Source organism: Ambystoma mexicanum, chromosome 10 (assembly GCF_040938575.1).
Source record: "Ambystoma mexicanum isolate Mex_15411 chromosome 10, UKY_AmexF1_1, whole genome shotgun sequence".
NCBI lineage: Eukaryota > Metazoa > Chordata > Amphibia > Caudata > Ambystomatidae > Ambystoma > Ambystoma mexicanum.
In genome coordinates this window covers 1,179,688,425-1,179,710,237 of record NC_090932.1, presented here as the reverse complement: position 1 = coordinate 1,179,710,237, position 21,813 = coordinate 1,179,688,425, and the positions used below count along the sequence as shown (strand labels likewise).

Genomic DNA, 21,813 nt, shown 5'->3' with positions numbered 1-21,813 from the left:
TCCAACTCTCTCTCTCCGTCTGTGGCATCCACCAGGGCTCTATCCTATCACCATGGCCCTTCAACATCTACCTGGGCCCTCTGGCTCACTTGATCTCCACCTTCTCTCCTCACTTCCAGTGCTATGCAGACAACACCCATTTCTCCTTTAAGCTTCCATCCTCTACCGCCTTTTCCTCTTTCATACCCGACTGCTATCAAGGCGTGGCGCTCTGCTAATGATCTCTGCCTTAATGAGATATCATTCTCATTGGGACGCCTGCTCCCCACTTCCCCCGGCTACCCTCCTTAGACCCCCTCCCATCACCCTCGTGTGAAGCTAAAAACCTCTCCTTCAATCCTCACATCACAGATCTTGCCAAGAAGTCCAACTTTCAGCTCCACTTCATCAAAGCAATTCTCCCTTTCCTCACCTTCCTCCAGAAGCTCAATGTCTCCAGAGGTCTGGTTCTCTCTAGGCTGGCCTACTGCAACAGCCTCTTCCTCACTCTGCTTCTTTCCTCCCTCCATCCTCTTCAACTAATCCAGAATAGGACTGCAAGATTTATCCGTGGCCTCAAGCTCAGGGACTGTATCCCTCCAGCCCTAAAATATCTCCACTTACTTCCGGTGACCGCAAGGATCAACTGTAAGACCCTCTGCATCATCCACAAGGATGTCGGGGCCTGGGACCTCTCTATATCCAGCTTTCTCACCCTAAATACCTCCCTACTGGAGTTCTTCAGTCTTCTAGCTCCAACTCTCTGCAGGTCAGACGTTTCTCCAAGTGGGAGGTAGATCCGTTTCCTCGGCAGGAGACACCCTCTGGAATAGCCTCCCTGCCGCCCTCAGACTTGAGCCGGATGTCCTTAAGTTCTGCAAACTTCTCAAGACTTTTCTTTTCTCCTCCTCCTTCTCTCTCCCCCTCCCTTGCTAGTGCCCCTCTGCCGTTGCGACTGGTCTCTTATGAGCCTTACGGTGACCAGGGCCTCCTTGACCATTCTCATCCAGCACCCCTTATCAGCACCTGCCCTTGGGCATCCTTTCCCAGACTAACCTGAACCTGGCCCACTCTGTTCCATTGCACTTACTCTTTCATCTCCCTTCTTACCCTGGCACTTGCCTAAATGGCTCCCCTCAGCACATGCTCATCCATTTAGCCCCCCTGCCACCCACTCCTGCACTTCTCCCCTCCACATCCAAGTCCTGCATCTCTACCCCAACCCTACCCTGCACTTCCTTGGAACTGCATTTGCACAGTAAGAACCACACGAGCCCGACCGTTGCTGTTCCTGTCGAAACTGATATAATATTGTTTCGTCTTCATTGTATATGTCGGCCTTTGCCCAGTCGCTTTGCGAGGAAATCCGCATCGCAAGGTTGTGAACTTAAGTTAATCAAGCCTCCATTTTAGGTTAAAGCCACCATTTTGGCTTGTCGTGCAAAGTCACCCTGTGGCCTAAAATGGCCGACCTGTGTTCTGTTGTTCTTACTTTAACCTCTTCAACCTCTGTAGGCGAGTTAATGTCCAACCTGCCTGCAGGCTACATGTTAGGGTCATGTAGACCTTGTCCTTTGTTGACCTCGGAATCAGGGGATTATTCGAATCGGCGATGTTAACCTACAAGTATACAAGAACGATAATGCTTTTTAAACGTCATATGCAAAGAAACTGTATAAATATGCTGATGTCCAGCTAGCAATTCCTGTTCACTGCTCACATTGAACCTGCTGGTGGTCTCTGTGAAGTACTGACGGCCAAATAGCTATTTGGGTACTTTGTTTTGTAAACTGTTCAGTGTTGCATTAAAGATTATGTGAATCTTTAAAAGCCCGTGTTGGTGTATTTCTCTTTGCATGGTGTAAAAGCCTTAATATTGTATTTTCTGATTCCACAGATGGCGCCCGAATAGGGACCCTCAAGATTGACTTTGTCTCGTTGAAGGTTGGCTCGGCTTTCGGACCGGGATCGGACGGTGTCAACAAAAAGGCCCCTCTGGATGAGAAGCGAATTCCTCGACAGAATAGCACGATCCGATCCCTGAACGGTGAGCTGTAGCCCAAGACGACGTCTTGACGAGGGTCCATATATCGATTTGCCAAAATCACCAGACACGTGGGTCCTTAGATTGTCCTTAGTAACCCGATTGGCCTCCCAGTCCTTTGGTCAGGTGAATCGTGACCCGATTCTTAATTTAACCCTGACAATTTGAATTTGGTGCATTGTACTAGCGAGCACTATTATTTGACCAGGTAACACCAGAATTCTGATATGCCTGGGAAATTGTCTGCCTGCTTCAGGGCATTATTCCGCAGCGGCAGACAATCTTTGGAAGTTAGCCGTCCCGCACCACAAGAGGGGTCGCCGGCATGTACTATGTACTGTAAGAAAGGCTTTGGTAGTATAGCATTTAATGATATTTGGCACAGACAGACCAGACATAACTCTAATCTTCGGTGGCCAACCAATGGTAGCTTTGAAATCCCTCGTATAGAATATTTAGAGTCTGTATTGGTAAAGAAAAAGGCTAGACCTGCAGCATCTGATGCATTGCACAGTTGGAAAACAGAAGCTTTGCAGCAACAAAAGAGTAGAGAGAAACATATGCGTCGACATATGACGAATGCCAAAAAAGCACTGTTATTTGATCAAAATAAACAATTGGAATCAGTTAGAAACACGGACAGAGCGTTTCAATTAAGCATTCAGAAAATGTGCCCTTCAAAAGATTTTCATACGTCCGATGAATTAACAAACTTTTGCATGAACGAAGGCCCGATGCCTCTGCGCCACCCCGTACTTCCCTCCTCCTGGTGCTTTGCCTCTTCCTGTCGTTATTCCTCCTCCTATAGTTCCCCCGGTCCTTCCTATTGTTCTTCCTGTTGTTCCTCCAGCCATCGCTCCTTTGCCTGCTCCCTTGCCTCCACTTATTGATATTCAGAATGTGCCTATTCTCCCTCTTCCAAGTGATTCCGCATCGCTTGTAGTAGACCAGGGAACGGGATCAAGGGTTGTGACTCGTAATACTGTGTCCCAAGATAAAAAAAATGAATTAATTGCTTGGGCAAAACATTGTATGGAGAAGGGTGAACAAGCTGATGTTTTTTCCACACTCGAAAATCTAAAAAGTATTCCTGAGAAAAATGTTTTTATTGAAGGGTTAGGAATTCATTTGAGCATAATGTGGAATAGATTAAAAGATGTAGAGCTCCCACAAGGGTTACGGGATTTGAATACCTTAGCGTTGTCTAGGGATACTGCAGAGAAAGTATATGAGCATGTCAAGAGGATTTTTGTGTATAGGAAGGAGTTGGAAGAGTTACAGAATGAAGAAACTAATGGTGATAGTTTAGCTACTATATTTTTACAGAAACGGTTTTATCCTCGCCGTGAATTGATAGGTAAGGAAGCGCGAATTTGTACAAACAATACGATAAAATGGATTTCGGATATGTCGATAACTCCAGACGAAGTATATGACACGTATAGTCAGTATATGTTAGAAATGCAAAAGAAAGTGATACAGCTTATGGTAGAATACCTGCAGGATGAGTGTGTAAAAAGAAAGTTTGTTGTCCCGCAGAATTGTTGGGTGTTTATAAGAGAGCCTTTTTGATTGATACTTCTTCGACTGCCTTAGCGCTTGATTTGGCTCTGTTGCTTAGTAAGCGTTCGGAGCTACCTACTTCTCAGTTGCCTATGAGAGAAGTCCCTCCAACATTTGTCCCAAAAGTTGAGATTGCGGCCGCTGCTGCACGAGGTATAGTCGCTGTGGACATTCCTGCACATTACGTATCGCAGTATGTTCACGTCCCGTTCTCGAGACAGGAAGTGAACACCATAAAACAATCTATTCCTGATATAAGAAAGAATCCGACGGGGTTCTATAAAGAAATAGAGTCGGTCTTACAATCATCGGTAGTCACCTTAAGTGATATTGATTTATTATTTCCCGTACTCCTGCCAGTTAATTTGTGGAAACAGATTTCGACTGTAGATGATGTACCTGGGTTAGGAGATACATGGGATAATATGGTTAGGCTCGACAGAGAAAGACCAGCTGGAGAGAGACCGCCTCAAGTGATATTAACTTTGCCCGATAGGATTATTGTAAAATTAAAAAACTATAGTTCCTGAAAAAAGAATAATTTGGGAGAAGCTTAAGGCCTGTGTCCAAGGAAAGTCTGAAGGTGCTACCGAGTTCTTTAATCGGTTCGAACAAGTGTTTTCAGATTTCAGTGGACAAGACTTAGGCACAGAGTCAGGGAAAAGGCTGTTTGTCGACAAATTTGTACGTGGATTGCTGCCTGACATCCAGTTACAGATTATGTCCTCCGAAAGCGCTTGGCAGGCGAAGTCTCAATCAGAAGTACTGCACATGGCTCAGTACTATGAAAAGCGTGTGAATAATGAAAAGGAAAAACTTGAGAAAAGAAAGGGTGAGCTGAAAACAAAAGTACTATTACAACAGATTGTCAGAAGCCCTAGAGGGGGTAATATGCAATTTAGAGGTCAATACATTCCACAGGGAAGTACGCCCCTGGCTCCGGTAACCATTAACCAGTGAGCCTATTGCCGACAGGAAGGTCACTGACGCGCACAATGTCCGACCTTGCAGCAAAGGTCATTTGGGAACATGGGTAGAAGATCCAGAGGTTGCCCTGGTGTAGGGGGGCCCTGGTAGAGGCCAGTTTGCGCCAGAATCACAGCAACCTTCTTTACAGGATAAACAAGTTTCAAGTGTGGATAATAGAAACATTTTTGATCATCCTTCTGCCGCGTACCTCTCTTAAGAACTTCCTTTTGATGACATTCTGTTTCGTTAGGATTGCCCGAAGCAGGATTTGGAACCAACGCCTATTCCCGTTCATCAGAAAGGTCCCTACGTTGAGATGGCGGTTGGAAATAGGAAGCATCTATTTTTAGTAGATACGGAAGCACAAAAGTGTTCCATTGACCATTCATGGGTTCCAAACATTCCCCTGTCAGGGCAATCCAACGTTTCCGTAGGGTTTTCAGGCACACCTGTAGTTTGTCCAGTCTCTTTGCCGGTACCGATAACAGTGGGTCCCTTCACGGAGCAGTGTCCATTTTTACTTACTACAAACTGTGGAGAGAATTTGCAGGGGTTACATTTGTTGAAGGAATTGAATGCAGTAATACATTGCTCCTCGGACGGAGTTTGGTTAACAATTTCACCTCAGCAATCACTCGCCTCTCAATTTTTGATCCGACCTTTACCGCCAGAATTCAGTAACATTCTGGAATGCTTATGGGCAATTGATGATAATGATGTGGGCATTCTTCAAATTGAACCTGTTAAAATTATTCTGAAAACCAATGCTGGCTTTGACAAAGAAGGGCATTTCTTTGCCATTGCCATGGACTTTGGAACACCAGACAGCATTTGATTTACTCAAAACCGCGCTGTGTTCGGCGCCGGTTTTAGGAACTCCAAATTATGAAAAGGCCTTTGTGTTGTATGTGCATGAACGTGATGGATGTGCTTTGGCTGTGTTAACGCAGGAACATGGAGAGAAGAATAGGCCGTGCAGCTATTTCTCATCCGCCCTTGATCCTTTTGCATGCGCTTTGCCGAGATGTTTGAGAGCAGTCGCTGCTGCTGCTGCTGCGTCTGTAAAACAGAGCGAGGGAATGGTCCTGGGTCATGCGTTAACCCTAATGGTACCTTACTCTGTAGATGTCCTATTAAATAGAACTCAAACGCAACACCTTACTTCCGCACGATTGACGAGATACGAATTGATCTTGTTTGCTCCACACATTCAAATTCAGAGGTGTTGTGTATTAAAATCCGGCTGAGCTTTTACCTGTCCCGCAAGATACTGTTGATGGTGATGAAGCGTCACACGATTGCCTTTACACTACAGAACAAGAGACTAAAGGTAGAATCGATTTGAAAGATACGCCTTTGAATAGCCCACATGGAGAGCTATTTTGTGATGGCTCCTGTTTCAAACTTCCGAATGGTACATCCACCGCTGCTTATGCCGTCACTACCGTAAGCACGATTGTGGAAACCAAAAGAATTATGCATAATTCCGCGCAGGCCGCAGAAATTATAGCATTAACTCGAGCTTGTGAACTTTCTGAAGGGCTTACAGTAAATATATATACAGACAGTCAGTATGCCTTTGGGATAGTTCACAACTTCGGTAGACTCTGGAAAGAACGAGGTTTCTTGACCTCACATGGCACAAAAATACAGCACGACACTTTAATAGTGCAATTACTTTCAGCGCTCGCACTCTCTGTTCAGTTAGCCATTGTAAAATGTACAGCACATCAGAAGGTTACAGATGATATAGGAAAAGGGAATGCTTTCGCTGATCAGATAGCTAAACAAACTGCCACTGATTTTAGTTCATAAATGTATGGTGTAAGGGAAACTGTAAATGTCTGCACCTTTGGTGAAAGTATTGATTCTGTAAAAGACATTCAAGCAGATGCTACTGTAGAGGAGACCAAGAAATGGGTCGAGGCTGCAGGGAGATTGGATGGTGATGGGTGTTGGGAGGACAATGTTGAAGGAAAATGGTTACTCCCTGACGCCTATATTACAACGATGGTCATTATGGCTCATGGTCCGACCCATGTCTGTGCGCGTAAATTGACTAAAATGTTACACAGTGTATGGGCCAATGATAAAATGTTCAAAATTGCGGAGCGCTTTGTCCAAGGGTGCATGGTCTGCTTGCAGCACAATGTAGGAAAAGGTACCTCGACTCCTAGAGGAAGTTTCGCTCCACCTTCTGTTCCATTTGAGGTCATCCACTTTGATTTTATTGAGATGGAACGTTGCAAAAATCTTAAATATGTGTTGGTTGTCATTTGTGCATTTAGCAAGTGGGTTGCGGCCTTCCCTGTTAGAGATGCAACGGCCATAACCACGGCAAAGACTCTGTTGAAAGAGTTCTTTCCTAGGTTCGGGCTGCCGAGAGTTATCTGGTCGGATAATGGGACACACTTTATCGCTGCTGTAATCCTACAAATATGTGAAGGATTACAGATTGATAAACGGTTCCATTCGGCCAGACATGCCCAAAGTGCCGGATTAGTGGAAAGGCAGAACGGCATTATAAAGAACAAGCTCGCTAAGACATGTGCTGGCACCAAGTTAAAATGGCCGGACGCCTTACCGATCGTGTTGCTGTCGATGAGAACAACCCCTCAAACTAGGACTGGTCTCTCTCCCTTCGAGGTGGTGATGGGGAGGCCTGCTAATATTTGGGGTATGCCAAAGAGTCGCACATTGCGGGATGTAGAGAATGTGCTTCTTTCAGATTACTGTAACCAGTTGACTAAAAATCTATTTTCAATTTATCACCAGGTGCGAGAGGCATTACCTGTATGGTACGAGGGTCCCGGTCACAGTCTATGACCGGGGGACTGGATCCTCACAAAAGTTTTCGAAAGGTTATCTTGCCTTGCACCTCGGTGGAGGGGCCCCTACCAGATCCTGCTAGTCACCCAGACTGCGGTGCGGGTAGCAGGGCGGAAGAACTGGATACATGCAACGCACACCAAACAGATCCCGCAGCCCATGCCATACGATACAGAAGACACAGAATCCCTTTCCAATGGTGTAACCAACATGCCCGAAACAGCAACAACCGACAAGAGAGTAGCGGAGACCGTTCCAGAATTCGTAAGGCCAGACAAAACAGCCATCTTGTCTCCGCACTCTCCAACAGTGGTACTTCCGGATCATCCATTTTCTGATCCCATTTCCGTTCACTCGCCACCTCCAGTGGGAAGTGACGACATCTTGCTTTCTGATCCTTCAGCACCGGAAATTGTGAAATATAATTTACGTCCTAGAAAATAGACATACAGCACGGTTTTTCTGTGCGATTGGAGTAATCATTTGAGGGTTTGCCTTTTGGCACGACTATATGAAAGGATTCTGTTGGCTAAGGGTTGTGGGAAAGATATCAAGAAGACGTGCGACTGGATTCGCCAACAAACGAACAATTGGTGTTTGTTCGATTGAAGACTACGATGCCTGCACCCGCTACCACTCGTACCAAACTTTTAGATAAATATGTGACTAGCAGAGACAATGAGTAAACGTGTAAGGGGACCCCGAAAACGTATTGTTGCCTTTTTGTAATAACTGGGTTTTTAGTAACTACTGGTTTTGGGTTGTGGTACCTGGAGGAAGCATATCCGCTAGAGGACTTTTTACCTGTTGAAAATGTATCTGTTATGCCCACTCCTTCTGTGCAATTGCATACCTTGTCGCCTAGAGATTCTTCGCATAGACGGAACTATCAGAATAATACTCTTTTGTTAATAATGAACGCCACTCATGCAATTTTTAATAGGACCAACTGCTGGATCTGCTCGCATTTTCCGCAACATGGGGATAAGGGGCTAGGTTGGTACATTCATCCTTTACCTTTGACAACTGCTTGTTATGCTTCTCTTAGAGCACTATTCTTTGGCCGGTGGAATGACAGCATCTCAGGGAACTTTGATGGTACAAATTTGAATAGTTTTGAAAAACGTGTTTTGATGCCCCTGGGTTGCTCGCTTTTTGCAAACAGGAGTAAGCCAAACGTTGCTTCTGTTAGGCCCTCTGATAGATTGTCTCGTCCTTTTCAGTCTTTGATCTCTTTCAAGATGGCTCCTATAGGCAATAAGGATGCCACGCCTCCATCTTATTCTGTTAACCATAGCTCCTATTCAGTTTCCTTCTGCATACAGAGGAATGGAACACGGTCAATGGGTGATTTTAGAAGTTGCGTCAACGTTGCAAATTTGACTAGCGAGAACAGACCTCTGTATGTAGGTGAACCTGTCTATTTCGTTTGCGGTAATGTGGCATTTCCATGGTTGCCCAGGGATTGGCAAGGAACTTGCTATTTAGGGATTCTATTACCTGGGGTATTTATTGCCAGTACTGCAGAAATTTCGAAGACTCATCCACGACGAGATGTGAAGGGGGATACTCCAGCGCAAACTCTAGGAGACATAATGAAATCCTTTGTCCCATTTTTTGGGCAAATTATGAATTCAGAAGATATCAGGGGACTAGCGAGAGTACTGGAGAGAACCATCAACCGGACCACTGACATACTCTATAATATGACGTTAGAACAGAAAGCGATAAGATTAGTAGCTCTTCAGAACCGGATGGCATTAGATGTCATTCTGGCTGAGCGTGGAGTATGTAAATTAGTGGGGTCCGCTTGCTGCGTTTACGTACCAGACTCCTCTCCAACGATCTTTAGGGCAATCCAAAATCTAGATGTTCTTAGTTCGGAAGTGCATGTTCCTGAGGGAAACTGGGAACTTAGTGCATGGTTTTGGGATCTCCTACGGTCGTGGGGATGGAGGTTGCTTTCGGCCTTGCTGATCATCTTGGGTAGTTTACTGTTCCTTTGTTGTTGTATACAGTGTCTTCCTTGTATATGTTCGGTATTAGGGAATGTTGCGCGCAAGCAACAAGTGTATTAGGACAAAAAAATATATGCCCCAGATAAGGTTTCCAAGGAGTACGTGTTGAAAGAAACTCTAGTGTCTGACCTAATGGCAATATATATGTCTGATAATGATTCAGGGTGTATAGACGTTGAAATGTGGAGTTAGTCGTAAAGTGATCAAAGGTAGTTTAGCGCTTGGCATAGGCCAAAAGGAGGGTTTGTCGAAACTGATATAATATTGTTTTGTCTTCATTGTATATGTCGGCCTATGCCCAGTCGCTTTGCGAGGAAATCCGCATCGCAAGGTTGTGACCTTAAGTTAATCAAGCCTCCATTTTAGGTTAAAGCCGCCATTTTGGTTTGTCGTGCAAAGTCACCCTGTGGCCTAAAATGGCCGACCTGTGTTCTCTTGTTCTTACTTTAACCTCTTCAACCTCTGTAGGCGAGTTAATGTCCAACCTGCCTGCAGGCTACATGTTAGGGTCATGTAGACCTTGTCCTTTGTTGACCTCGGGATCAGGGGATTTTTCGAATCGGCGATGTTAACCTACAAGTATACAAGAAAGATAATGCTATATAAACGTCATATGCGAAACATCTGTTTGACCTGCATTGAAGTAAATATGTAAAGAGTGTAAAGTCAAATCCAGAGAATAGTAGTACTTGTTAGTAAATGTATTAAGAAGTAAACCACATGCATGAGATATGTAAATTAGGAATGAACCTGGCACGAACCCTAGCCCAGTACATGATTAACTCGTAAGAGGCTGGACATCGTTACAAAGAAACTGTATAAATATGCTGATGTCCAGCTAGCAATTCCTGTTCACTGCTCACATTGAACCTGATGGTGGTCTCTGAAGTACTGATGGACAAATAGTTATTTGTGACTTTGTTTTGTAAACTGTTCAGTGTTGCAATAAAGATTCTGGGAATCTTTACAAGCCCGTGTTGGTGTATTTCTCTTTGCATGGTGTAAAAGCCTTAATATTGTATTTTCGGATTCCACATTCCCCCAAACCCCCTTTTTGGTCTTGAGGCATGTGGAAACACTTGTTTATAGGCGCCATACAAATGTACAATAAGCACATACATAAATAAATAAATAAATAAATAAATAGGCATTAACACAGGCCGAAAGCAAAACAGCTCACTGCACCTAACAATTAATAAGGAATGAAGAGAGAAGTGCAAGGCAAAACCATGAACAGGCTCTAAGAGGGAGTGAAGGGAGAGGTGCATGGAAATCACATTTAAAAGCTCTAAACATCCACCCTCGCAGCCCAAGGAAGGAAAGGAAAAGGGGCCGACACCAGGAATTCTCTTAAACAGTGGTGTCTTAAGGATGAGGTTTACAATGCAGAATACAGCAAGTGCAATGACTTATGAAACAAAGACAACCTGCTGTCCCGGAGCGGGACACAGCAGAAGTGTGGAATCAAAAAGAGGAAAACTGGGAAAGGAATCCAGGAAGCAGGAACTACTAATATGCAAACAAAAATCTAAACCCAGGGATTCAGGAAGAAGGAGCTATGACCTAGGAGCTAGGAATATAGAACTAAGAAAAAGGGACTGACCTCAAACAGGAACACTGCAGCAATGACCAGCTGTGTGTTTAAGCGAGCTGAGGCCTTAAAAGCCGACTAACCTCACACCTGCCAGCCACAGCTGTTCCTTATCCTCCACCCAACGTTCTCCTGGAAGGGGGGAGAGAAAGCAGAACTACAAGTTCCAGAATGCAAAGCAAATTCTAGAAGTGGATGATCTACTCACGCATGCCCATGCCGTGGGGAAGGAAGCATGAAGGTTCTACATGTAGTTGAATGTTTATGCTGTTTCATGGCCTATCGTAGCACCTGTACGATTTATAAGCGCTCTACAAATAAATAAATAAATAAATCTTCAATTGCATTATTTGTATATCCGATTTAAGTAGTAATTCTGTTCCAGTGGCAACCTAGAGCATTCTCAATTGCGTGGGGGTATTCACAGGCCTCTAATCGAGACCCAAGTCGGGTGGGTGTAGCCCACCCAGTGCGGTTTTCGCTTTTGCATTCTAGGCATTATAAAAAAAATGCAAAAATTCAAGTCCTACAAAGCAATGAAAAAAAAAGAATCAATCAATGAACAAGGTATGACAAAAGCGCGAGGCAATTTAGTTTATGGGCGAGACTGCCACTTCTAGTCCGGTTACAGCACCATTTTACAATCACCCGCACTGCGAGATTCATGCAAAACAGTAGTGAACAGTTCATGTGCAATGGTACGTGGCGGGACTGCGGTTGTTGGAAAGCAGCCGTTGAACCAGTTCCTAGCACCTGCCCTAGAGAGGAATACAAACATGCCATGGACGTGACACCACCTGCTGCTGGTCACGCCCAGGGCCAGGCTTTTTGCAAACACGCCTCTCGCTCCATCCTGTTTTCTACTGTACTAGATGTTTGGCGGCTGCAGAAGCTCTTAGAACTGTGCGTAGCCAGGGAGACGTCCGGATGGGGTTTGCACAGCTGTGCAGAAGAGAGGGCCTGGATGGATCGTGTTATCTCCGTGTGGGCACCGGCATGTTAGGGTGACACGTGGGTGCCCAGGGGCTGTTGTTTAACCTAGTACCACTTCCGCATTCTCCCAGGTAAGAACGATGACGCTACCGTGGAGTACTGTAAGAGTCCATCTGCCTTAATTTCTAGATGGAAACCAACCCAGGATTCTTTTGTTCTGCCTTGGCTCTCGCAAACACGAACCCTTGTGTCTGCTTCGAGTGCCGAAATGGTGGTGTTCCCCCGCCTGTTCTTGTGTTTACAAACTAGGGCCAGCGGCAGGACCTTTAAACTTTTTCAGTTGATAGCCCCAATGTCCCCCACCCGCCCAGCAACTGCCCGCATGTTGCCGGTCAGCAGCCCTACTTACAGTGGGCACACAGATAATTCTATTCATGGGAGCATCAAGTACCCGGTCCTGCATATCATTTAAGAGAAAGATTAAGTTAACTTCTGGGAACAGTAGCCTTGGATAACTTCAATTGAACACACTGGACTGGAACAACTGATATAAATCCTTTGAGAGGGTCATCTGCTCTCCCTCTCCTTGCCTAGGGTGTTACCCCCACTGATGTGCAATGGCTGTTCCCAGCTCCTCATATCATCTACGTAAAATGCCGAATTCTCTGAAATACCTGATTGGCTCTGTTCCTGTCACATGAGTCGTAGATCAGGGGAATTGTAAGGAAGATGGGAGGGGCCGAGCTCTCAGGTTTCCTGCTGTCGCGCGTGAGAATGCTATCCAGTCTTGTTTTGGCTTGGAATCCTGGGACTTGTAGTTTTTCTAAATTTCAAATGAAAACACACTTAAAGTCCCAGAATACCAACGGAAGAAAACACGACTGGGGGGCCTTCTCACGCATTGCCACAAGAAACATGGGAGTTCTGCATGGATTTCTTGAGGTCATGTATATTCATTGGGCCTCACAGCCCAGTGGTGCTGGAAGTACGAGTGCTGACCTGCTGGGGGTATTTGATCTGGAGCACAGACCACACTACATTGCCTCGAAACAGGGGTGAACGTGTTCAAACAAAAAAGTAGTGGAAATATGTTCCCTGCTGCCCACCCTTTGCACCGTCCCCCTTGCAATACACGCCCCATACATGGTCCTGCCTTTCCACTACTGTGTTTTACAATTGGACTACAAAGACTGAAAGAGACACAATGAAAGAAAATGCTAATATTATTTACCAGTAATCTTCATTATTCCTAGCCCTACTCTTCCTCGTAACAGTACTCACCTATGAACCTCTGCCTCTCATACAGGAACTCTTTTTCTTTTCTTGGAGGTATAAACCACCTACTTACCCACAATACAGCAGTTTGTAGCAATCCTTGATCGATCCTGGGCCCTTCCACACTGCTGACTAGGAGTAATGAAGATTACTGGTAAATCACCTGAGCATTACCTCTACGTCCCTCTCCCTCACCCCAGTACTCACCTATGAGGCATACCCAAGCCAGAACAAGTGGAAGTGCCCACAGGAAGCAGGAAAGCAAGAGGTCACCCAGCCACAGTAAGTTTATTGTGCAATTGTACTGTATAGTATTTGGTTATTTATATAGTCCTATTTCCCCACTTGTGTGCGCTTTTTACTTGGTTGAACGCCCTTGTTGACCGTAGTCGGTGTGGTTGGAAATTCTAGGGAGTATAGCTAAGGAGATGTATGTGTGCATGTTTGCCGTTCTAGGACTTGGGGGGGCTGGCAAGGCTCGACTAAGTAGCCCAAGAGAAGTCAGACACATGGGTGGGTGCTATTGAATAAATTGCTATTGTTGAGAGAGTTTATGTGAGGCCAGCTATACCGGTTTCCTTTTGGGCGGTGGTCGCTGTATGCTAGTGGCATAGGTGTTGAGGTACGTCAGGTGTTTCACTCTGGACGGCTATGTGTGCACTAGACCGGATGTACTTGGCCATAGCCATATTCTATCGTGCATGGATGCTTGGCCGTGCCTGTGGCCTGTGTCCACACTAGTGGTATGAAGATATACGTACTCTAGGCTGCAAGATTTCTTGGCGGGTGCAATATATGTCCAGGTATAGAACTGAAAGTCCTATACCAATGGGCATAGCTTTCATACTGTAGCAGGTATCTGCATATATTAAACAGAGATGGAGGCTACACCTAGATTTGTGAATCCTGTATAGTGGGAGAAAGGCCTATGTTTCACAGTGCCGTAGGTTTAGGCATATGGTAAACAAAACAAAGGGGGGTCTGGGAATCTCTCTACCAGCACAAACACAGCCCAATGAACTGTTCTTGGGTGAATAACCCCTGGGAGAGACTCTACCAAGTCTTTAGCTCACTGTCCCTTTCACAGAGAAGACATTTCCATGCATTTCAGACCTTGTCCTGCCCAGGGGCAGTCCAGCACCGAAATACTAGACAATTCTCCTCTGAACAAGAGTACCAACAGCAACCCCATACACGTGTTTCAGCCCTTTTGGGCAATATCAGTAAGGTGAAGCTGTGCCTCTCTAAGAACAGTGAGCAAGGGGTCCACGTCTGGATCGCCCTGGTAACTTAGGGTGAGACCCAAAGTTAATTTATACAAAACAAAGGGGGGTCTGGGAATCTGGCCTAGCATTTTGGTGCTGGACTGCCGCTGGGCAGGACAAAGACTGATATGCGGGAACATTTCTTCTCTGTGAAAGGAACAGTGAGCTAAATACTTGGTTGAGACCCTCCCAGGGGCCATCCACCCAAGAACAAGTCAATGGGCTGTGTTTGTGCCGGTAGAGAGTTTCCCAGACGCCCCTCTGTTTTGCATACCAAGTAACTTTGGGTCTCACCCCAAGTTACCAGGGGAATCCAGACATGGACCCCTTGCTCACTGCTCTTAAAGAGGCACAGCTGCACCTCATTGATGATGCCCAACTAGGCTGGAACACGTGTATGGGGTTGCTGTGATACTCTTGTTCAGAGGAGAATTGCCTAGCATTTCGGTGCTGGACTGCTATGCGGGAAAATGTCTTCTCTGTGGAAGGAACAGTGAGCTAAAGACTTGGTTGAGACTCTCCCAGGGACCATCCACCCAAGAACAAGTCAATGGGCTGTGTTCGTGCTGGTAGAGAGTTTACCAGACCCCCTGCTGTTTTGCATATGGTAAACAAAGACTGAGGCTACACCTAGATCTGAGAATCCTGTACAGTGGGAGAGAGGCCTAGGTATCACAAAGCAGTAGGTTTAATCTTACAGTAAAACAAAGATGGAGGCTACACCTATATTTGGGAAACCTGTATAGTGTGCAACAAGCCTAGGTCTCAAAATGCAGTAGGTCTCATCATATAGTAGACAAGGGAGGAGGCTACACCTAGATTTGGGAATCCTGCATTGTAGGTAGGGGGGGGGGTGAGGGCACCTAGGCTTCACAGTGCTATAGCTTTCAGCCTATAGTACAGTAGGTTTCCTTAGTGTAACAGATTGATGGTTTGTTGTACCTAGATTTGGGAATACCCTAGTAGTGGGAGATTGCTAGTGTTGAGAGCTTCCCCGGGTGAGCAATGCAGGTTAAGAGTGGGAGTGAATTACTTCGTGATGGGCGTGTGCTACCCTGGGTTACTTATTTCAATGTTAGTCACCTCTCATGTGGGCCAGCGGGCGGGGGCACGGTGAGAATGATGTGAGTGTTGCAAGTGTGCCACAGCGAAAGCCTGCAGTGCTTGTCCAGTGGGAGTGTTGTTGTGGGTGGGTTGATGGTGGATCAGGTGTGCCACAGCAAAAGCTACTGGCTAACCTGGAGTACCAGTTGGCTGGGAGTGCTGCTGAGCAATATGTGGTGGTGTGTCAGGAGAAACCGCTGCGAAAGCTGCCGGCCCCTGAGCTGTGATTGATGCAGGGGTGTTTATTAGTGGTGTATTCATGGGGAGCAGTGGATTAGGAGAGTATTGGGAAGAGCCAGGTTTTAATGGCCTACCTGAATTTCTGGTAGTTTTTCGTGTTGCGAATGTGTATTTGAAGGGAATTCCAGATGATTGGCGCTTGGACGGAGAGGGAGGAACCGCCAAGTCTAATGGAGCTGTGGGGTGGATCACTAGGCGAAATGCAGTGCGAGATCTGAGGTTCCTGGAAGGTTGGTAGGGGACAATTGTGTCTCTGAGGAATTCAGGGCCGGTGTTGTGGACTGCGCAATGGGTGATACACATGGCTTTGAAGTTGATGCATCGAGCAATAGGAGGCAGTTTGCGTAGTCTAGACGGGAAAGGATGCTGGAGTTGATGGCCGAGAAACGATGGGGATAGGTGAGGTAGGGGAAAATCCACCTGAGGATACTTAGGTGAAAGAAACAGGTATTGGATACGCTGGTGGTGTGTTTGGTGAGGAATAGATCTGAGTTAAATTCACATCCAAGGTTTATAACCATGTCAGAGGGTGCAGGTGCTTGTCCTGGTGATTTGGGCCACATGATTGGTTGGGGGATGAGTGATGTTTTCCCGCAGACTAGGATTTCAGTTTTCCCAGGGTTGAGGATGAGGTGGTTGGTCGTCATCCAGTGATCAATGCCAGAGAGGCACGATGATGGGTCCGGGCTGGCAGAGCTGTCAGAGTTTGGGATTTTGAGGAGGATCTGGGTTTCATCTGCATAGTTGTAGCAGGTAAGGGTGTACAAGAAAATGATTGCGAGAATGGGTTGTATGTAGAAATTGAAAATTAGCTGTGATGTGGGCGCTCCTTGGGGGGACACATTTACAAACCTGGTGTGATATGGATGTGAACTGGTCGAGATGCATGATTTGCGACTGGTTAGAGATAAAGGAGGAGATCCACAAGAGGACTGTGCTTGTGATTCCTAGTGTTTGTAGTCTGGCTAATAGAATCGAGTGATCAGTGGTATCCAAGACTGCAGAAAGATGTAACAGAATGAGAACCGCGCAGCTGTCTGCATCGGCTGTTCTTTTTAGGTCATCCCAGATGGAGACTAGGGAGGATTCTGTTCCCCCTTAGTGGTCTGAAACCTGATTGCGCTGGGTCTAGGAGATTATTGGCTTTGGCAAATTGGCCAAGCTGTGTGTAAGCCACGTGGTCAATCAGTTTTGCGATAAAACATGTATTGGAGATAGGTCGGCAGTTCTGGGAGAGGAGTGGGTCAAGGGTTGGTTTTTTGAGAATGGGTTTGGTGTAGAATGTTTTTAGGGCGTTCAGGAAGGATCCTGATGTGAGTGATTAAGGATTGTGCGTGCAATGTTACCTGCACAGGTAGAGGTTAGGATTATTTTGAGCATTTAGGGTGGGCACTGGTCTTCCGGGGAGCCTGATGGGCGGCTGACTGCTACAAGCGAGAGGAATTCTTGGTGTGTGATGGGGGAGAAAGAGTCAAAAGAAGGTTGTAATTGTGGGAGGGTTTGAGTGGGGGGCTGCAGACGAGTGGGTGGTGGCGGCAGGATTTTTAGTTTGACGATGATGGTGTTGTGTCTTTCGTTGGTGGTATTCTAGAAGTGGAGCGAGAGGGTGTCGCATAAGGCTTGAGAGCTTGGAAAGGACAGGTGAGAGCATGAGGGGGATTTCAATTCTGCTATGATTTTATGCAGTTCCCTACCTGGGTCGCAAGCATTTTGGATTCGGTTCCCATAGAAAGTTTTCTTGCTTTTTCTGATTTCAGATCTGTAAATTCTGGTTGTCCTCGCTAGAGCAGTTTTGTTTTTGGCTGAAGGGTCGGCTCTCCAGGCCCGTTCCAGACGGTGCTCGAGAGTTTTGAGAGGTTTGAGATTGGGGTGAACCACCTCGGCATTGGTTCAGATCTCTGCGTGGTAAGTTTTGATGGGGTGAGGGGTTTGAGGGCATTGGTAAGCCATATGTCGAGGGAGTCTATTGCTGGTGGTCCTTCTGCGAGGAAGAGTGTGTTGAGGCAATTGCGGAGAGAGAATTCAAGATCTGGGGTGATTAACACTTTGTCCCATAGTGGGAAAGTGGAGGGAGCTGTTAGTGGTGGACGTGTGGGGTGTTGGCCGCTGACCACAGTGTTGAGTGGTATGGTGAAACAGAGTGCTGAGTGATCCGTCCATGATAGGGGCTGCGAGGCTGGGTAGATATGTTTGCGGTGCTGAATATTGCGTCAAGGGTGTGGCCTCTCGTGTGGGTGGGAGTGGAGGTGTGGTGTTTCAGATTGAGTGGATCTAGGCTGTCTGTGAATGCCCTGGTCATAGGGTTTGATGGGGAGTCGAATCATATGTTGAAGTCTCATAGGATGGTGAGGGTTGGATGTAGGATGAGGTTGGTGGCCAGTGCTTCACAAAATGTGTCTGTGAAGTATTTGTTATAGCCAGAGGGTCTGTAGATGAGTAGGAAGCTGTGTGAGGTGGATGGTGCGAGTTGGAGTTTTACCAGGAGGGATTCGTAGTCTGTGGTGCTGCTGGAGGTGTCCTTGGTTATTAGCTTGAAATGGTCTTTATGTAATATTGCAAGCCCTCCTCCCCTTTGTGATCTGTTCCAGACAACGAGAATGTAACCAGGTGGGAAGGTCTCATGCGCAAGGGGTTCATAGTCATCCCAGAACCAGGTCTCCATAATTAATAGGATGTCTGGGTTTTCTTCTGTGATGAGGTCATAGATGTGGTGTTTGGTTTTGGAAACTGATCTGGCATTGATGAGGGTGCAAGATATTTGGTGGGATCCTTTTGTGGGTAGAGGGTGTGTGGGGATGGGGGGGAGAGCAGGGTCTGATGAGGGGACTGGGAGTGGGGGAAAGATGAGGTGGGAGGAGGTGGGGTGTGGGGATGAGTGAGCGGTTGGGATGGGGGGACAGGCGACTGGCAATGGGGCGGTGGAGTGTGGAGATGAGGGAGCAGTTGGATTGGGTGGCAGTGATTGTGAACTGTGTTGGAGAATGGGTGATGTTAGGGGGGGCATTAGGTGTCTGCGGTCTCGCCCTTTCCTTGCATTATGAGCGGTTATGGGTGTATGGGAGAGAGTGTGTGGTTCTCTGGTGGGGGGTATTGGCTAGGGCTTCTCTTGCTGTGCGAAGGGTGGGGAAGTGGGGGTGGGGGGTGGTGGGTAGTTGGTTGGGGTGGAATGTCCACAGGAGGTGTTGGGGGTCGGTTGCTGGTGCGGTTGGAATGTGATAGGCATGTTAGGTGTCTTGCTGCGTTCCCTGGTGTGTTCCGTGGGGGATGCTCTCTAATCCGTCTTTCCATCTTGCAGCTCTTATTTGTGCCGAGCGGGATCTACGGGTGGGGAGAGTGTAACAATTAGAGGCGGGTAGGTGTGGTGAGGGCAGGGGAAAAGGAGGGGGGGTGAAGGATGCAGGTTAAAGGTACGCTGTGGGAGGTGAGCGGGCTGTGTGATGGTGGGGGTAGTGAAAGACTGTGGTGGGTCTCGTTGAGGCTGGTGGTGCCCATGGGGGCTGCATTGTTGTGGACTGTGAGTGACATGAGGCCTAGTTGACTATGCACGGTTGAGGCCTACGTTTCACAATGCAGTTTGAGTATAAGGTAGAACCGAACAACCTTTGTGTATAAAGTTAACACAGCTAGATTTGAGTGTCTTGTGTAGTCGGAGAGAGGAATACGTTCCACAATGCAATTTGGGTACAGGACAAAACACAGCTAGATTTGAGAGCCCTGTATAGTGGGAGAGAGGCCTACACCTAGCAATGCAAATAGAGGACAAGACAAAACACAGTGAGATTTCAGTACAAGGCTAAACACAGCTAGGTTTGACTGCAAGACTAAACTCAGCTAGGTTTGACTGCAAGACTAAATACCGCTAGATTGGAGTACAAGGCTAAACACAGCTAGACTTGACAGTGCTGTATAGTGGGAGAGAGGCCTATACATATCAATGCAATTTGTGTACAAGGCTAAACACAGCTAGATTTGAGTACAAGACTGAACACATCTAGATTTGAGTACAAGACTAAATACAGCTAGATTTGAGTACAAGACGAAACACAGCGAGATTTGAGTACAAGGCTAAACACAGTGAGATTTTAGAGTCCTGTATAGTGGGAGAGAGGCCTACACCTAACAATGCAATTCGAGTACAAGGCTAAACGCAGCTAGATTTGAGTACAAGACTGAACACAGCTAGATGTGAGTACAAGACTAAACACAGCTAGATTTGAGTACATGGCTAAACACAGCAAGATTTGAGTACACGGCTAAACACAGCAAGATTTGAGTACAAGGGTAGACACAGCAAGATTTGAGTACAAGGCTAAACGCAGCTAGATTTGAGTACAAGACTAAACACAGCGAGATTTGAGTACAAGGCTAAACACAGCGAGATTTGAGTTCACGGCTAAACACAGCGAGATTTGAGTACACGGCTAAACACAGCGAGATTTGAGTACACGGCTAAATACTGCAAGATTTGAGTACAAGGGTAGACACTGCAAGATTTGAGTACATGGCTAAACACTGCAAGATTTGAGTACAAGGGTAGACACAGCATGATTTGAGTACAAGACTAAACGCAGCTACATTTGAGTACAAGGATAAACACAGCAAGATTTGAGTTTAAGGCTAAACACAGCAAGATTTGAGTACAAGGCTAAACGCAGCTAGATTTGAGTACAAGACTAAACACAGCTAGATTTGAGTACAAGACTAAACACAGCTAGATTTGAGTACAAGACTAAACACAGCTAGATTTGAGTACAAGACTAAACTCGGCCAGATTTGAGTACAAGACTAAACTCGGCCAGATTTGAGTACAAGACTAAACACAGCTAGATTTGAGTACAAGACTAAACACAGCTAGATTTGAGTACAAGACTAAACTCGGCCAGATTTGAGTACAAGACTAAACTCGGCTAGATCTGAGTACAAGGATAAACACTGAGATTTGAGTACAAGGCTAAACCCAGCGAGATTGGAGAGTCCTGTATAGTGAGAGAGGGAGGCAGAGGAATGTAATCACAGTATTGTACAGGTGTAGGTAAGTTTGCTAAGTGGCTGGGCTTCCAGGGTAGAGAAATTGCTCTACTCCCCACCCAGGCCACTACTAGCGTACTAGCCATTGCTGGTTGACGGCTGGCCACTGGCTTCCCTTGCTGACACCTGCAGACACTTTATGGAGCTGCCTCTTCTAGAAGCCGCTCTTTGCCTTGGGGCCCTTGGCCGCAGGGGCTGCCGGGTAGAGGGCTGCCCTGGGGAGGCTGGTAAAAGTACCTATTGGCCAATCAGGGCTCGGGGGCAGGCTGGGAGGCGGGAGGTGAAAGGAGAAGGGAAAACGGAGAGGCCGGGGTAAGCGCGGCTGGTAGGCCGGGTTAGTGGCTAACAAATTGGGCAAGAGGTTCTCTCCAGTGGCCCAGGAGGGTCTAATTAAAGTAATAACACTCACCTGCAGCTCTGGTGCAATTGAACAGAACATCACAGTTGAGTCACGCACAGCGCCTGTACTCCAAAGGAACCATCCCTAGAATTACCCACATTCAGCCAGCAATGAGTGATAAAAGTTTTGGGGTCCGCCCCGGTAGTGCCCAGGTCTGACCCTGCAAATCTCATGCAACAGAACACCCTGAGCATCCGGTTTACTCCACCGTTGCAGAGAAACCCAAAGTCAACAACCTTGCCTCTCAGGAGCCAAACAGACCATTGGATCACAGGTAACCCTTCCACCGGACCCCCTTGAAGAGGGCAAGGCCAGCTGGAAATCCTCCAGACCTCCCGTACCTGGAGATCCATGAGCGACAGGAACCACCACTTGCAAGGTCAAAAGGGAACCACAACAAGATCACCAGAGAAGAACTCCAGGGGATTTTCTGGACCACCCTGGGAATGGGAGCCAGAGGAGGGAAGGCATACAGGAGATCCCGAGGCCACTCTATTCAGGGCGTCCACCCCCGACACCTCCACTAACTGGAACTGGGAACAAAACCTGGAGACCTGGGTGGAGTAGGGGGACGC

General features: G+C 46.7%; 1 protein-coding gene and 1 long non-coding RNA gene across 5 annotated transcripts in view; one reads left to right on the top strand and one right to left on the bottom strand.

Moving 5' to 3' along the window:
• LOC138492152 (uncharacterized) overlaps positions 1–21,813 on the bottom strand; it is a 181,652-nt gene that overhangs the window by 22,603 nt on the left and 137,236 nt on the right. The window contains exon 1 of one of the 2 annotated variants that reach the window (XR_011276150.1): positions 12,601–12,655. The exons of the other annotated variant lie outside the window; for it this stretch is intronic. This is a non-coding gene — a long non-coding RNA (uncharacterized lncRNA). Of the gene's footprint in view, positions 1–12,600; positions 12,656–21,813 lie in introns of those variants that run through there. 2 annotated transcript variants of the gene reach the window in all.
• The window catches only part of LOC138492150 (synergin gamma-like), a 102,303-nt gene continuing 92,332 nt past the window's right edge, over positions 11,843–21,813 (top strand). The window contains exon 1 of one of the 3 annotated variants that reach the window (XM_069619154.1): positions 11,843–12,057. The gene's annotated coding sequence lies outside the window, so the exon portion shown is untranslated. The remainder of the gene's footprint in view (positions 12,058–21,813) is intronic. The other 2 variants (XM_069619150.1, XM_069619151.1) reach the window with 2 other exon arrangements.